Here is a 17,665-nt window from a genome sequence, read left to right on the forward strand (position 1 = left end):
TGGCCATTTCTATTACTTCATTTAAAATGTATAGCCTATATATTGGCTAACAGTAATACCAAATGTATAATGTTTTAAGAAAAATTAAAACAATATGGTTTGGAATGATATTTGAATTCAATTACTGTTGAATTACAGCAGCTACTTGCACCTGGCATCTCTGGTACAGCCGCATCTTCGGGCTGCTAACTCTCTTCGTCTTTTGACGGCGTAAACATGTATTCTATACTTTTACATTGTTCAGCATTTTCTTGCTGTGCCCGTTGTTTTTTTCCTTTTCTTTTCCTTTCCATTTTTTGCTAAAGACACAACAATGTTAGCTAAAATAGCTCCAACGAATTGGCTGTACCCGGAAAACTATAGTTTTTGACCAATCGTAGCGGCCGTTTGATTGACCGGCCGTTCGGGATATCTCCCGATGGCCAGTCCGACCCTGCTTGTATACTTGTGTACTTGTGTTGTAACAATAAAGGACTTACTACTACTATACCTAGGGCCAGATTTTGAGGTGCCGTTTACATTAGCGGTGGATGCATGTGAAGTAGGAACAGTTGGTTCTGTTGCAGGCTGACTCCTCAGGAGTAGAACAACCGGTGGCTTATTATTCCAAGAAATTGAACAAACATCAAAGAGGTTATTCCACCGTGGAGAAAGAAGCGCTGGTGTTAGCCGTGCAGCACTTCGAAGTGTATCTGTCGGGGTGGTGGGTGGTGACATTATGGTTTATACTGATCACAACCATCTCACATTCTTGGCCAAGTTCAGTGGTTCCAACCAGCGGGTTTTCCGGTGGAGTTAAGGTTTCAGACAATAACCTACTCTGGACCATGATATATCTACCTGCAGAGTCCTTAACTACATTTTGTATCCGTAATAGGACAGATTTGTGAATTAGTATCATAACCCCTCTAACATGAGTGGTGTAAGGAGCAGACAACACTTGACCCTGCCATCTTTTTGCTATTTTGGAAACATTTTCACTCAACAGATGTGTTTCTTGTAAAAAAAATTACTTGAGTTCAAGGATTTTATCCTGCTCATTACTTGTTTCACCTTTGTAAGTTTGTTCAGACCCCTACAATTCCACGAGGTAAATTTTACCTTACAGCTATCTGACATAAGTTCCAAGATGCATTAATGTATCCATAAGAACCGTTTCAGTAAAGTACATTGACAAATCACAAACGCAGATGAGAAATAATTAAGTAAAACAAAAAGACCCCACCCCCAACCCCATATGCCCCTGAAGTCCATGTGCTCTGGACCTCCCCTCCCATCCCACACTTTTAACTACCGATAAATCAGAATCAGAATGGGGTTTATTCGCCATTTAAATGACGTATACATATGACGTCACGAGAATGGTTGGGCTCAATTTCAACCCGCCAAACTGCTTTAAAAATTGAAGCAAATCGACCCATCATACCTTTCCCTGTTCATCCTATGGCGTATGCTTTCGAACCAATACGTAATTATGTACCCGCATGACCGCTGTTGTTCCATATGATGCAGAATATGTCATTTTGTCGGAAAATACAGGATTTAGCTAACACTGTGGTGTGCTTGTAGATAGCTACTTGTTGTAACTACACAGCAATGCCAACAGACAGAATTAATCTGATCAAAGAGGCAGACCTGCATGACCTGGGTATTGGTGGTCCACCAAAATGATCATTCATCATTGAGCACAGGCTCTTTCCCATGCTGTGTGAGGAGAAATACCTTTTATGTTAGCTTATCATAGGCATACCTGTCAACATTGGAGTACCAAAATCCGGGAGATTTTTTTGGGGGGAAATTGTCGATGCGGCTTGCTGATTAGACATTAAATTCCTCCGTCCATGTAGCCTACTGTCAGGGACAGACTGGGAGTAAAAATAAGCCCTGGACTTTGATCCAGACCGGCCCACCAGAACCGGTCCCGTACACGCCACCACCGCGAGCGCCCTGCTAATGCATGCAACTTCTGTACCTGATGTGATACTAGATATAGGGACTTCAACGCTTAATGCGAGCGTGCACAGCCCGCAAGCACATTTTTTGTGGCTGATTTGAGCAAAAAACTTTTTGAGGCTTTATGTAAAACAAACAAACATAGCCCCCTTTTCAATTGGTAAAACATTGTCCAGTGAAGGTAATTACGTTTACGTTTCTTGGCCTGGTTTTCCATCTTTATATTGTCTCTACTAACTGTCAGTGTCACTGTTGTGTGCTTAGACGTTCATTTGGAATAGACCAACCGTCCTGGGGGAAAAGGGGGCGGCCAACCGTGTTGCTGGCCCACCGCGTCGCTCAATCTTCTGCCGAAATTTTTATTAGTAGTAAAAAAAAAAATAAGGCAAGCGAATTATAAGGCAACCAGAAGTGCTTCGGCCCATCAGGAATTCTCCAGGTGCTCCCAATGGCCAGTCCGCTACTGTTAATTTGCAGCTATATATTTTTTTGCCGTAGCACCACCTCAGACTTTTGCCATTTCTACAAGTGATTCTGTATCAAAAATCAACCATGTACTTTTCAAATTATCCCGCCTACCTGCGGAGATATCAACAGCGCAACTGGGTTGTAGTTTGCGGCAGAGAATGTAGTTAATATAGATGGCTCTGGTTGCGGTCACAAATGGGTTGAAAACTGAATGATAGCCTATGCATTATGTGAGTAGGATGCGTTTCATACAAGATCTGGCAACTGGACAACATTGAAATAATATATTGATGTGAATATTTATATAATGAGGTTTGGCCATACAAATTACGGGAGTTTCACAGGAGAACAAAACGGGAGGGGGGCGGGAGTTGAGTGTGAAATACGGGAGACTCCCGGGGAAAACGGGAGTGTTGACAGGTATGATCATATGTGTAACCTATGAATCATAGTATGATCTGAGTAGGCTACTTATATGTAATGCTATGCCAGGTTGCCTTGCGTTGTCTTGTCTGTCCTAAGAATATCAGTGCTCGGTCTGACCCTGTGTTGTTCTGTGCATCTGACAATAAAAGACTTGAACTTGAAAGTTTGGAGCACCCTATACATAGCTGGTAAGTTTCAGTTACTAGTAGCCCCTCCAAGTTGTGTGAAACAGGCTCACTGGTCGAGTTGATAACTTGTTCGCTGCTAGGTTAAACAAACTACAGTGTAGGAAACGCAGGGCTCTCAAATTTTGAAGACAGGCAAGAGTGACATTCCCCCCCCAATTAATTATTAAATAGCTTTTTACCTGACATCTTTGAAAGGCAGCAATGATTAATGCATCCATGGCCAGGATATAATAATAAAATATGACATTATTTTCAAAGTGAAAGTAATCGGACTCTAACGTCCCGTACTGGGTTCGATTCTGCCACCTCTGACATCCCGAGCGCCGCCACTACCAACTACGCCAACGAAAAGCTAATGTCAAGTTATGCGGGTGACGTTTTATTTACCTGAGGAGTGAGTTTCACCGATACACACCGGCTACATCTATGTACTAGCCTACTTGTTCTGAGCAGGTGTTGTCAGTGAACAGGCTGTAAAACTGTTGTGAGACTCGTGAAAAACTGATGCTAACCATCTGGGAAACATTTTTTAACAGCAGTTAAGTTGTCATTGTTTGTGTCAAACAAGTTGTGAATTTGTTGTAACATTAAAACAGGAAATCATGACTGTGCTCAAAGTGATGCTCGAGCTCCAGCGGTTTGCTTTGTAGGTGAACAAAACTTTCCGAAGACGTAGCAGAATCACGAAAAATTACAGGATATGCTTTTTTTTCATTGGTTGTTGCATTAAATCTTACCCAGTGGTATACATACCACATATACAATGGTGCTATTTTCCTATTGGCTATTATATAGACCCTTTATTTTTTTGATTGGCTGATAAGTGGCAGGCTCGACTAAGAACTCCTGGGGAGACGCGCTTGACTGCCGGTTCCATAGTGCGAGTGGGGCGGCCAGAGGAATTTTGGTTGGGTGCTGCGGCATATTAAATATATTATAAATATTTTTTTTATGAGTGAGAAATACAATGTGTGGCGGGAGGGCGTGACTAAAGACCGAAATGAGTGACTGTCACTCTCAATGCGTGACACTTGAGAGACCTGGAAACGTTACGTAACAGAGCTAGCTTTGGCTACAATCGGATGTACTTTTAGGAGCTAGAGTTAGCTAGCGTAGCTACAGTAAGTCAAAAACGCCAGTGTGTGTAACGTTAGCGTATTTAAAAGGTTTATTAATATAATCCACTTCTGTAAAGTGATCCCTGCAAACGCTGAATCCGGGGGCAACTGGCGGGCTTTGGCCCGTATAGATACAAGCCATTTTCGTAAAACAGGTTGCCGCTTGGGTAGGACATGATAGGGAATGCCTTCTGTCTTGTAAAATGTGTTTGTACATCCAGCCAATAAGATCCTACTTTGCTCCTTGTTTTAGCTGGTTCGTTTAAAGCCATTTCTACCTCTCATCTTCCTGACAATTTATCAATGTCAATCTTAATGACTGCTAGCAGGCGGCAGTCACAGTACCTAACCATTCTCGTTACGTCACAGACATCATGATTCAAAGATGGCTGCGCCCAGTAGTAAAGTTTAAAACGTTTTTATTAACTAATGGAACATTTTGCTCTTTTAGCTGTCAGATAAAGTTTTCTGATCTTATTTTAATAATTATATGAGCCGTACTTCATAAATCAGTTCAGTTCTGTTATGTCTCCATGACAGGGTTTCACGGCATGCTCTTATTTTGATAACATGCCTGTATTTTGATGTAATCGATGACGTGTTTCCGGTCGGTGTGTCAGTTGGAATGAGTTTGAGTAAACGGCTGAATTGATGCGGCTCTCCTGTTTCGTGTAGTGTTTTCACATACAACAAGTTCCACTTTAAGATGAGCCTATACATTTTCCCAAAACATACGCATTTAGCTCTTTCGTCTTTTCCGCCATCATACCGTTCGAAAATCACGGTTTTGGTGATCGACCTTTCCTGCCTTTAAAAGTAGGACGTGCACGTGCAATTTGCCTGGTAAGTTTAGCCTGATTGAAATTAACCACATGATTTGGGTGTGGATCAGCCGTCGACGAACCGATATTTGCTGTTCTCAATCAGCTCGCTAATGTTAACGGCCTAAAGGCACAATTGATTAAGTTAGCTTCAACCCTTACGACGAACGAGCCCCAGGTAAAAAGGATAGGCGCTAAACGAAACAATAATAAAAGACTCATCAGCTATCCTTTCGTGGAGATGCCTAAAAAAGAAAGTAGGGCTGTGTTATTTTCCTGTCATAACCTTCCAAGATCGAGCCCGTCTCAGTCCTTAGTCCACTTCTGCAGGAGATGAAAGGTCTGAGATCTCTCTTGGTGTGTTACCAGAAGCCGGGCTGGAAAAGTGATTCTGTGTTTGTGAATCCCTTTGTCTCGCAGCTTCTTACGCACCTCATCATAATCTTGCTGCAACCTGTACACACCAGCAAAGAGGTCCACATGGAAACGGACCGGCTCATTCTTGTAAAGGACCTGTCCTTTGATTCTAGCTGCCTTCAGTACTCGTTCCCTGTCCTTAAAGTTCAAGAACTTCATAATTAATGTCCTTGGACGAGCCGTGCGAGAGTCATTTGGCCGAGCGCCTATTCTATGAGCCCGCTCCACTACCAAGTTCTCTTGTGGTTCCATATGCAGAGCCTCAGGTATCCATTTATCCAGAAATGCATTTGCATCCTGGCCCTCTGTCTTCTCCGGTAGCCCCACCAATCTCACGTTGTTTCGTTGACTTCTGCATTCCAAATCGTCAACTTTGTCGGTAAGGCTTTTAACTGTGCTTCCCAGCACAATAATTTTGGATGATAGCTTGTTAACGTCGTCCTCCACATCAGAAATCCGTTGTTCGTCCAGTTCCATGCGGTCTGTGCAGTCCTGTATCTGTTTTTTTACATCCATAATCCACTGGCGGCTGCTGGTCTTTCAAATAGGGGAAGCTCATTTTTGGCTTACATCATATACATTTTCAGTTCACTGGCTAGTTCACCCCTACGACACTAGCCTAGCCTACTGTATGAATGAATGAAAAAATATTAAACCTGAAGGAAATGTGGGAATTAGGTTAAACTAAAACAAGAATGTGATGTATAATTGTATGAAATGTATGATGAAAATTGGCTAGCAATTTCGTCAAGCAAATACCAAGAAATAGGTTGCCGCAGTTTGTCTTTCAAATACAGTTGCAAAATCCGAAATGAGACTGAGCTTGAATAGCTTTGGCGAGTTTTATGTACAAAATCGCTGTCAATCAAAAGGAGATGCAGTCTTTCGACAGACCCTCCAATCATCACGCAGAAAACCAGCGTCCAGGCCAGCCCACTCCTCCATTCATCCCCAGAGACGCTGAGCGTCCAGGGCGGGACATAATTGCAGCATTTATCCGTCCGTCCGTCCGTCATCTGCCGCTTGTCCGGGGATCGGGTCGCGGGGGCAGCGTCCTAAGCAGGGAGGCCCAGACTTCCCTCCCCCCGGCCACTTCCACCAGCTCTTCCTGGGGGACCCCGAGGCGTTCCTAGGCCACCCGAGAGACATAGTCCCTCCAGCGTGTCCTGGGTCTTCCCCGGGGCCTCTTCCCAGTGGGACGTGCCCAGAACACCTCACCAGGGAGGCGTCCAGGAGGCATCCTAATCAGATGCCCGAGCCACCTCACCTGGCTCCTCTCGACGCGGAGGAGCAGCGGTTCTACTCTGAGCCCCTCCCGGATGACCGAGCTTCTCACCCTCCAAGGGAGAGCCCGGACACCCTGCGGAGAAAGCTCATTTCGGCCGCTTGTATTCGCAATCTCGTTCTTTCGGTCACTACCCATAGTTCGTGACCATAGGTGAGGGTAGGAACGTAGATCGACTGGTAAATAGAGAGCTTCGCCTTTCGACTCTGCTCCTTCTTCACCACGACGGACCGATGCAGAGCCCGCATCACTGCGGACGCCGCACCGATCCGCCTGTCGACCTCACGCTCCATTCTTCCCTCACTCGTGAACAAGACCCCGAGATACTTGAACTCCTCCGCTTGGTTCAGGATCTCCTCCCCGACCCGGAGATGGCACTCCACCCTTTTCCGGTCGATTACCATGGCCTCAGATTTGGAGGTGCTGATTTGCATCCCAGCCGCTTCACATTCGGTTGCGAACCGCTCCAGTGAGAGCTGAAGGTCACGGCCCGATGAAGCCAACAGGACCACATCATCCGCAAAAAGCAGCGACTCGATCCTGAGGTCACCAAACCGGACCCCCTCAACACCCTGGCTGCGCCTAGAAATTCTGTCCATATAGGTAATGAACAGAATCGGTGACATAGGGCAGCCCTGGCGGAGTCCAACCCTCACCGGAAACAAGTTCGACTTACTACCGGCAATGCGGACCAAACTCTGGCACCGGTCGTACAGGGACCGGACAGCCCCGATCAGGAAATCCGGTACCCCGTACTCTCGGAGACCGCCAAAGCTGCGTTCCGCTTGGCCTGCCGGTACACATCAGCTGCCTCTGGAGTCCTACCAGCCAATAAAGTCCGATAGGCCTCCTTCTTCAGCTTGACGGCATCCCTCAACTCCGGAGTCCACAACCGGGTCCGAGGGTTACCGCCGCGACATGCACCGACCGCCTTGCGGCCGCAGCTCCGGTCAGCCGCTTCAGCAATGGAGGCCCGGAACATGGCCCATTCGGACTCAATGTCCCCGGCCCCCCCCGAGACATGATCGAAGCTCTCCCGGAGGTGGGAGTTGAAGCTCCTTCTGACAGAGGGTTCCGCCAGCCGTTCCCAGCAGACCCTCACATTACGTTTGGGCCTGCCAGGCCTGACCGGCGTCCTCTCCCACCATCGAAGCCAACTCACCACCAGGTGGTGATCAGTTGACAGCTCCCCCCCTCTCCTCACCCGAGTGTCCAAGACATGCGGCCCCAAGTCCGATGACATGACTACAAAGTCGATCATCGAACTGAGACCTCGGATGTCCTGGTGCCAGGTGCACATATGGACACCCTTATGCTTGAACATGGTGTTCGTTATGGACAAGCCGTGTCTAGCACAGAAGTCCAACAACAAAACACCACTCGGGTTCAGATCGGGGGGGCCGTTCCTCCCAATCACGCCCCTCCAGGTCTCACTGTCATTGCCCACATGAGCATTGAAGTCCCCCAGGAGGACGAGGGAATCCCCGGGAGGAGCGCTTTCCAGCACCCCCCCCAGAGACTCCAAAAAGGGTGGGTACTCTGAGCTGCCGTTTGGTGCATAAGCACAAACGACAGTGAGGACCCGTCCCCCCAACCGAAGGCGGAGGGAGGCTACCTTCTCGTCCATCGGGGTGTACCCCAATGTACAGGCGCCGAACCGAGGGGAAACCAGTATTCCCACCCCAGCTCGACGCCTCTCACCAAGGGCAACTCCAGAGTGGAAGAGAGTCCAGCCCCTCTCAAGGAGACTGGTTCCGGAGCCTATGCTGTGCGTCAAGGCCGACTATATCTAGCCGGAAACTCTCTACCTCGCGCACCAGCTCAGGCTCCTTTCCCGCCAGCGAGGTGACGTTCCACGTCCCTAAAGCTAGCTTCTGCAGCCGAGGATCGGACCGCCAAAGCCCCCGCCTTCGGCCGCCGCCCGTCTCACACTGCACCCGACCCCCATGACCCCTCCTGCGGATGGTGAGCCCACTGGAAGAGGTCCCACGTTGTCTCTTCGGGCTGTGCCCGACCGGGCCCCATGGGAAAAGGCCCGGCCAACAGGCGCTCGCCATCGAGCCCCACCCCTGGGCCTGGCTCCAGGGGGGGGCCCCGGTGACCCGCTTCCGGGCAGGGGCAACTGAGAACCATTGTTGTGTTTCTTCATGGTTGTTTTTTTGAGCCACGCTTTGTCTGGTCTTTCACCTGGAACCTGTTTGCCTTGGGTGACCCTACCAGGGGCATGAAGCCCCCGACGACATAGCTTCCAGGATCACTAGGACACGCATACCCTTCCACCGCGGTAAGGTGGTGACTCAAGGAGGGGAGCATTTATCCAATGACCATATAGTTTCGAAGCACTGAAAACAACTGTTCACTGAAAACAACTGTTCACAGCAGCCCCTTTGAAGTCCATTGAAGCTGAGCTTCCTCAGGGAAATGCACTGTGGTGCAATGGGAATGTATGAGACGGAAATCAGTCAGTTGACCTGCTTATATATCTAGCTGATTCTGAACGAACTCGTCTTCGATATGAACGTGTTCTAACGCAGTTAAAATGTTAACCAATAGTAAATATTTGACCATGATTTTTTTTTTATGTTAGGGGAAGCTGAGCTTCCCTTGCAGTCTTAAAGAAATCGCCACTGCCATCGTTGCTTGCACTCCATACATTTTCTTATAGAATCCACTTTTCAAGGACAGTATGGCTTTCATGATATCGTCTTGCCGTGATTTATTTTTGTTTGTCTTGTCTTTAGCATTTTATCCTGACATTTTAATTATGGGTACTCTCTTATACAAGTGTTCCATGACTTTGGATAGGATTCTAATTAGTATTGTAGGATTAAATTACATGCTAGCAGTAGAGTTTACTATTCGCAACCTCCTAGCGCCTCGCCATAACCAGAAGTACAATCTGTATTTCTACGGCTATTTTAGTGTTTTGTTGAATTCATGCAGTAACTTGGACAATTAACGCAAGTTCGTTAAATATATAACTGTAAGAATATTACTATGTCAAAAACGAATGTGTTATATTACTTTGTTACTCACTTAAGTAATAATATAACGTAATGCGTTACCCCAACACTCTGCCGAACCCCTTTCACAGTCTGCTTTCTATTTAACAGTGTGGACTGGGTTGCTCTCAGTGAAATCAGACAACATTCCTGAGTCTACACCTAACCCTTCCTGAGTCTACACCTAACCCTTCCTGAGTCTTCACCTAACCCTTCCTGAGTCTTCACCTAACCCTTCCTGAGTCTTCACCAAACCTTTCCTGAGTCCATACCTAACCCTTTCTGAGTCTACATGATCGGAAGGTAGCGAAGTTGAGTGAGACTCCTCGTTAGAAACAAAGCATGAATAACACATGAGAGTCAGATGGCTAAGCGGTTAGGGAATCGGACTAGTAATCTGAAGGTTGCCAGATCGATTCCTGGCCGTGGCAAATAACGTGTGTCCTTGGGCAACGCACTTTACCCGACTTGCCTCGGGGGAATGTCCCTGTACTTACTGTAAGTCGCTCTGGATAAGAGCGTCTGCTAAATGACTAAATGTAAATGTAACATGGCTGAGACAGAAGTTCTTATCGGTGTCGAGCTACGCACTGCACGTTATGGCACACCAGCAAATTATATCCAATCAGGAGGTAGTGTGAAGGAATGATAACTATACTGTTAATCAATGCTGCTATACCAATCACTACCTCAAGTATTTCAAATGTGTAATGCTTAATACAAAAACATATATCCAGATGTGATCAATTGCTTTAATTAAGAACAGATGAACTTCTGCAACAGGACGCTTCTAACTTTTGATGTGAGATGGAATGCTGAAGGTCAGCACACTGACTGGGGAAGCGAAATGGTGGATGGGTGATGGGTGTGAACACAATGGGCCCCTCAGATCTTTTGAGTAAAAAGTGTCAACATCAGGAGATAAGGAGACACATTGGGTGTGGAATATGTAACTCCTCTGGCAGTTGGACGTCATCAGACCAACTGGTCTGTCCCCTCACTGGACAGTGTGTCCTCCCATTGGATATTCTGCCCATGCCCCCTTCCCTTGGACATCGTCTGCCCCTCTTCCCCTGACATCATCAGACCTTGGGATGGTCTGTTCCCCACTTTGGAAACTCTGTCCCCCTTCTCCTGTATGTCAGCAGATCCTTGGACTGCCCACGAGCACCCTTGACACTTGATCGGATGACCACATTCCCTCCCCATTGTCTTCTGACCACCTAACAAACACCTCCCTCTCTTGGGGGTACAAGAGTAAGAACTTGGACTGGGCAGAACTCTCTCTTTGATCTCTGTCACGACCACTTTCTCAACAAAGGCCTTCGTTTGATCTATTCTGAGACTGTTTCTGTAATGCTGCATTGGCATCATTGACTGACTTACTGTATCAGACTGAGATCATCCTGGTATGTTGTATTCATTGTGATTACATCGTTTCTTATTAATAAACTACAAAGAACTTCAGAGAAGGTCCGGTATTTAACCTTGTATCATTCTCCACTACCCAGATTCGACACACTTTTACAGTAGAAAGTGGTAGAGTGAATGTGTCATTTTGGATTGTTGTTTGTAGTGGTGCCTGTTCTAGCTCACAATAAAAGCGACCACAGACCAAGTACACTTGGAGATATGGAGGAAACAGCTTTTTTGAACAGGTTTCCAAAAACTTACATTTTGAAAAAATGGTGGACATCCCCTGTAGGCCCACTTATACTAGATGAGGATTCATAATCCACTCAGCCCCATCACCATGTGTGACTCCCCAGTCACACTGTGGAGTCCTTCCGCTTCCTGGGAACTATTCTCTGCCAGGACCTCAAGTGGGTACTGAACATCAGCTCTCTCAGGATGTACTTCCTGCGGCAGCTGAAGAATTTCAACCTGCCAAAGACAACGGTGGTGCACTTCTACACAGCCATCATTGAGTCCATCCTCACCTCCTCCATCACCATCTGGTACACTGCTGCCTAGGGGTGGGTGTTACGTCCCTCGCCCTACTGGTATGTGTGTTCTGTATTGTTGTGTGCTTGTTTCCCCTTCAGTTTCCCCCTCGTTTTCGTTGCCCGTCAGTGATTGGCTGCCGCCTACATCTCCCCGTCACCGGTGCACCTCCGCCAGTCCAGATCCGTTCAGGATTGGCTGCCGTCACCACTCCCCCAATCACCTGTCTGACCATCCACATTTAAACCCGGTCCTGTGTACTGTTCAGTAGTCTCTGTAGTCTCTGTTCAGTAGCCCTGTGTGGGTTTTTTTGTCGGCGTTTGTGCATTTGCTCGTGTTATCCGTTGTTTTACTACCCTTTTTGTTTGTCGAGTTATCGCCGGTACTCGGTATCGTGCTTTTCGTTGTTTCATTATTAGTTCAGTCGTACAGGTGCTTTGGAACAGGTAAGCTGCCCATGGGCATACACCCCATCACGTAGCTAACCCCTGTTAAACACCCTAGGTAAGGAGCGGGTGCCACCCATGTCTGTTTTATTAACATAGGGATGTCTTTGGTTAGGTAGAGTAGGACTCTTTTGTTGATTACTTTTCTTTGGCACCGCTCGTTGTTCCACTGCACCCTGTCGGCTGTGTTTTCCCTTTTTGTGTTATTGTGTTTAAGATTAAACGCTTGTTTGCTTTCACCCCAGTGTGTCCTCAGTCCTTGTGTATAGGCTCCTGGGGTAGTGTTACGGCCTTTCCCCTAGACAGGGTCCGAAACAGATGGGGGCTCGTCCGGGATCCGCCCTGGTATAGGTTGTTAGGTTTGTGTTAAGTCTCGTCGGGCTGTAGTGTCTGGTCATGGCTTTGTTCGACATACAGGCTTTTGTAGATGACCCGTCTGTGGTCCGACTCAACGCCTGTCGAAAGGCGGATCTATTTGCCATCGCGGAGCACTACGGCTTGGTTGTGCCCACGACAGTAGTCAAGTGCAAGCTACTCAAGAGCGTTGTAGGCGGGCTGGTGGATATGCAGGTATTGGGAGGAGGCAATGGTGCTGCTTCCTCCACGCCAGGGGTTGTTGGGCAGGTGGTGGGTACCGAGCACAAGCCTATTACCACCTTGCCGCGTTACGACCCTTCCCCTGTCTTGTCCCTTGCGAGTGGTAGTGGTGACCCTCGACTGAGGCTACGTTTCGTCCGGCTATAGTTAGAGGCACAGGAGAAGCAGAGCCAGGCTGACTACCGTCACCGGCTAGAAATCCGCAGAATGGAGATAGAGGCTGAGAAGGAGGTAAAGCTGCGGAGGCTGGAGTTGGAGGTGGCCAGTGTGGAGCACTCCACTCCACCCCGTCCAGGGGATAGGAGAGCGTTCAATGTGAGCAAACACATCACTTTAGTACCCCCATTCCGGGAAGCTGAGGTTGACTCCTATTTCAGCGCTTTTGAGCATATTGCCTCCTCTCTAGGGTGGCCAAGAGACGTGTAGCGGTGCGGCTGCCAGTTACCACTAGCAAACAACATACTGTCGCGGGGGAGCCGTCCATGCACTGCATGGCGAACGTTGTGCGGGGCTGGGCGGTGTCACGGTGACATCCTGCGTCCGGACAGAGGAAAGACCCGACGGAAAGTCGGAAGGGTCTTTTAAGACTTGAGCGCACGGAACGTAAGACTGTTGGTGGGAGGACAGGGGGGTTTGTATGAAGTGAGTGCTGGGGAGCTATTTAGCGGGCTAGAACATTGTGTAGCGGGATGGTATTTATATGAACCTGTCGGTAGTATTTTAGTGAATGTATTTATTGTTAGTTAGGCGGAGTAGGTAGTTCGGTTATTAAATTTAATAAGGTTAAATAACCTATAATAAGGTTAAGTAAATTTAAAGTTTTGACTCGTTTGATAGCTGGTGCTAGCTGGCTAGTTGAATAAATTTTAACAGACCGGGAAGGCAACATGTATAGTATTCTACCTGCGCGCGTTGCTGTCTCGGGAATGTCGAACGAGTGAAAACTTTAAATAGTAGAGTAGAATAAACTGGTTTAAATAAGCCTAAACACAAAACTTCCTACCTAATAACCAGTATAGCAACCATGACAGTTTCCTGCTAGCACGCCTAGATATCTCAGGAATTTAAGGTCGGCATAGCGACGGACGCGTCCTTGCTTCGGAACGGCATTGTGACGTCAGGTAGGACACTATTTGGCCGGACAGTACCCTTTAAGTACCTTAGTATGTGTTTTGCTGCAATCCAATGCTGTTGCTTTGGTTCTGCTAGATATTGAGACAACCCAGCTCAGGTCAGGTCTGGTACATGTCATAATGTATATTAAGCTACCTACTATCTCTCTGTATCCTGTTGAATCAATAACTTCACCCTCACTGTCAAAGTTTAAATTTTGCTCACATGGGGTGGATCTCAGTTTGCATTCGGACATTCCAAATGTTGCTAATATCTTCTCTACGTGCCTCTTTTGAGTCATTTCGATCTCTCCCCCATTCTGTCTGAAATCGATACCCAGGAAGTGTTTAAGTGGACCCAGATCTTTCATTTTAAACCTTCTCTTCAACATATCTTTTACATCACTGAGTAAGGTGTTGTTACTCCCTGCTATGATTAAGTCATCTACCCATACTAACAGAATCACTTTCTCATTCTCAGATTCCTTGCTGTAGACACAATGATCAGCATCATTTCGCACAAAACCCTTCTCTGTAAGGTGATCATGCAGTAACATGTTCCAGTTACGCCTGGACTGTTTGAAATCGTACAATGATTTGTTGAGTTTACACACTAAGTGTTCCCCTGTTTTTGACTTGGTCTCAAAACCTTCCGGTTGCTCCATATATACCTCACAGTCTATTGGAGCATGGAGGTAAGCAGTCTTCACATCCATTTGGTGTAGGGTAAGATCCTCCTGTACAGCCACTTGCATTAATGCTTGTACAGAGGTCATGTTGGCTGTCGGTGAAAAGGTCTCTTTATAATCAATCCCTTCCACTTGACTATACCCCTTAGCGACGTATCTAGCTTTACAAGTCTCAGTGCTCTGGGCTCTCTTTCACTGCATATACCCAGCGACCTCCCACTGCTTGTTTGCCTCTTGGCAGTGGGGTCAGACTGAAAGTCTCATTCTCTGTCAAAGAGTTAATCTCCTCTTTCATCGCATCAGCCCACATTTTTGACCTCTTAGAGCCCATTGCCTCTTTAAGTGTTCTAGGTACATCATAAGTCACTTTAGAAATAATCTAAATTTTCATTTTCGTCATTACACTCAGTCACTGGTACTCTTTTAAGTATTCTCGGACCTTTCTCTGTCTCGTACGGTATCTGTTTTCTCCCTCTTCTCTCTGAGTACTATCTGTCTGGCTCGGACCTGCCTCAGCAGTCTCCTCAACATCAGACTCTTTACTCTCCTTCGGCTCTCCCTGGTTTACTCTCTTCGGTTGTGTATCTCCATAACTCTGAATTTCTTCCCCCATGTCACAATCTGTCTGAGTCTGGCTATCTGTGCTACCTTCGGTGATGAATTTCACCAGCCTATGTTTTAGGACTTTTCCTGTCTCGGGATAATATACGTTATATGCTGGACTATATTTGTCATAGCCTACAAGGATCCCCTTTTTGCATCTAGAATCCAGCTTTTTTCTTATCCTGCTGATATACGTAGCATTCATAGCCAAATATCTTCATGTTAGATAGGTTAGGTGTTATTCTTGTGAAAACACGGTAAGGTATCTGCTGTAGCCGCTTACTGTAGCACCTGTTGCGGATTTGAGCTGCTGTCTGTACAGCATATGTCCATAATTGCTTTGGGAGGTTACTTTCCAATAGCATGCATCGAGACATCTCAAATAAGGTTCTCCAACTTCTTTCGGCAGTTCCATTCTGATGAGGTGAGTAGGGTGCACTCTTCTCATGCCTTATCAAGTTACTCCTAAGTAAACACTGGAACTTCTGCCCGGTAAACTCTGTGCCGTTATCAGACCGTATGCACTTAATCTTTCCATATGGAGCTACATCTGCTATTAATTTTTCGGTTGCTTTTGTTGTGTCACTCTTTGCTTTAATAAAGTATGGAAAAATCATCCCACTATAATCATCAGTAAATGCTATTGCATATCTGTATCCATCTTTATCTGCCAGTTCTATAGGACCGCATAGGTCTGTGTGAACTAGCTCTAATACAGTTGTAGCTTTAGCATCTGCCTGTCTGTTTCTACTTTGTGTAAACTTTTCCCTGTGTGCATATTTCACAGTCTTGATTGGACTTGTCATGTTTCCCTTTTATAGACATCCCTTCAACGACCTTTTCTAATTTTGCAACATCATCAAAATTGCAATGACCAAGTATCCTATGCCATGTTTGAATGTCACGACAACCATACACTTCATCAACATTTTTATCCTCTACAGTGCTAAGGTAATACAACTTACCATACACGTCCATTTTGAACATGGTACCATCCTTGTGGACCAGCCAGTCATTACCGTCCTTGAAGCGGACCCTCGTTTTCACCTGTTGTCCCTCGCTGTCCAGCAAGTAAACTTCGGCGTCTCCCCTCATCTTTGCCATCCCGCTCACCTTGGATCCGTCAGCAAGCTCGATCATTTGGTCCTCGGGTCTGAAGCTCTTGTCAACCATTTTGAACTTTGTGGCGTCATTGATCATGTGTGTTGTAGCACCACAGTCGACCATGAGACCCTTCTTGTTTCCTCTTTGTGTAGGACAGTCACTCATCCTGAAACAGAAAGATGTAGGCTCTGTCTCCGTCTCTCCATCAGCTTTCTTCACATGGTCACGGCCTTGTCCTCGGCTAGGCCCCTTTCCTCGCTGTGGTGTGTCCCATTTTCGTTCCTCTCTTCACACCTGGTATCTGTCCGGACATGTCCTGGCCATGTGCCCCTTTTTACCGCACATGTAACACTCGATTTCAGCCAGGTCCATTTTCTTTACTCTTCCTCGTGACCTTGTTGCCCCGCTAGTCTTTATCACGTTGTGTTCTTCAACATTCACGTCACTTTTCCCATATTTTTCAGTACTCTCGTAACTTTGCAGTTTTGTTTTAAACTCGCCGAACGTTACAGCATCACTTGTCTGAGTAATGTACACGACGAATGGCTTGTATTAATCGGGTAGTCCTTTTACTACCATAGCTATCTGTAGCCCATCACTCATGCTCGTCTGCTCTTCTCAATGACGTGAATATAGTCTCTGCTCGAATAATATAGTCAGTGACCGTTTCATTGCTAGCCTTATGGAGCGAGGAAAGTTCACAATACAAACTCACAACGTGGGGTTTGTCTCTTCCCGCATAGTGCTCGCAAAGAATATTCAGTGCTTTTCTTCCATCACGTTTCGCGTCCCTAATTACCAATGACAAGCTCTTGTTGTCTAGACATTGCACTAGCTCTGCATATGCCTCACCGTTCTTTGCCTCGTCTTCCGCGAGAGCCTCTTCGTCGTCCTCATGTATCTCTGAGTCTTCCAAGATAACTTCTCTGAAGAGCTCATAACTTTTCTCTTCACCGTCGAATAAAAATCTAAACCACCTTTGGCCTGCATGACTGGGCCCAGAACCCGTAGCATTAGACATTCTGCAGCAGTCTATCGTTTCACAGTCACCAATGTGGTTAGCTGTCTACTAGTATTTAATATTCACGGGAGAAAAGAGTACAGACTACCATCTCTCTTTGGTCTAGGAACTCACACACTGACGGTTTATTTTGTGCATGCTCTCAACAACATCCTCGATCACGCAGGTACACACGTTCCAATTATGACGTCACTGCGTACACACTTTAACATGGTTTTGTTACATTATCAAATATGCTCAACAGCCATCAGTGTAATTTGACAACAATTTTACAACACAAGACATAAAACTTGAACAACAAATCGAATTGGTTACCTGCAGAATAGGTCATCAAATATATAATTAATTAACATCAGCATGAATGTGGTCCGCTTAGACAAAAAACACTCCACATCGAAAATTCTGTCATACCAACGCAAATGTGCTTCAAGGTCAAACGAAAATAGCAAATCAAATAAAAGTTAAAATACA

At 46.3% G+C, this 17,665-nt stretch overlaps 1 protein-coding gene across 1 annotated transcript in view; it reads right to left on the reverse strand.

Moving 5' to 3' along the window:
* kcnj6 (potassium inwardly rectifying channel subfamily J member 6) overlaps positions 1-17,431 on the reverse strand; it is a 63,956-nt gene extending 46,525 nt beyond the window's left edge. The window contains exon 1 of the mRNA XM_047017137.1: positions 16,035-17,431. The gene's annotated coding sequence lies outside the window, so the exon portion shown is untranslated. The remainder of the gene's footprint in view (positions 1-16,034) is intronic.
* Positions 17,432-17,665: the final 234 nt, after the last annotated feature.

This window comes from Hypomesus transpacificus, unplaced genomic scaffold, assembly GCF_021917145.1.
Source record: "Hypomesus transpacificus isolate Combined female unplaced genomic scaffold, fHypTra1 scaffold_48, whole genome shotgun sequence".
Lineage (NCBI taxonomy): Eukaryota > Metazoa > Chordata > Actinopteri > Osmeriformes > Osmeridae > Hypomesus > Hypomesus transpacificus.